Source organism: Bison bison, unplaced genomic scaffold, assembly GCF_000754665.1.
Source record: "Bison bison bison isolate TAMUID 2011002044 unplaced genomic scaffold, Bison_UMD1.0 scf7180017863980, whole genome shotgun sequence".
NCBI classification, from domain to species: domain Eukaryota; kingdom Metazoa; phylum Chordata; class Mammalia; order Artiodactyla; family Bovidae; genus Bison; species Bison bison.
In genome coordinates this window covers 7,290-7,592 of record NW_011494552.1, presented here as the reverse complement: position 1 = coordinate 7,592, position 303 = coordinate 7,290, and the positions used below count along the sequence as shown (strand labels likewise).

Genomic DNA, 303 nt, shown 5'->3' with positions numbered 1-303 from the left:
AAGAAAGCTGTGGTACATATACACAAGGGAGTATTACTCAGCCATTAAAAAGAATACATTTGAATCAGTTCTAATGAGGTGGATGAAACTGGAGGTTTTTATACAGAGTGAAGTAAGCCAGAAAGAAAAACACCAATACAGTATACCAATGCATATCTATGGAATTTAAAAAGATGGTAACGATAACCCTGTATGTGAGACAGCAAAAGAGACACAGATCTATAGAACAGTCTTTTGGACTCTGTGGGAGATGGAGAGGGTGGGATGATTTGGGAGAATGGCATTGAAACATGTATAATATCA

The 303-nt window shown here is 37.0% G+C and overlaps 1 pseudogene; it reads right to left on the bottom strand.

Annotated features, from left to right (window-relative positions):
• The window catches only part of LOC104984328, a 3,457-nt pseudogene that overhangs the window by 465 nt on the left and 2,689 nt on the right, over positions 1 to 303 (bottom strand).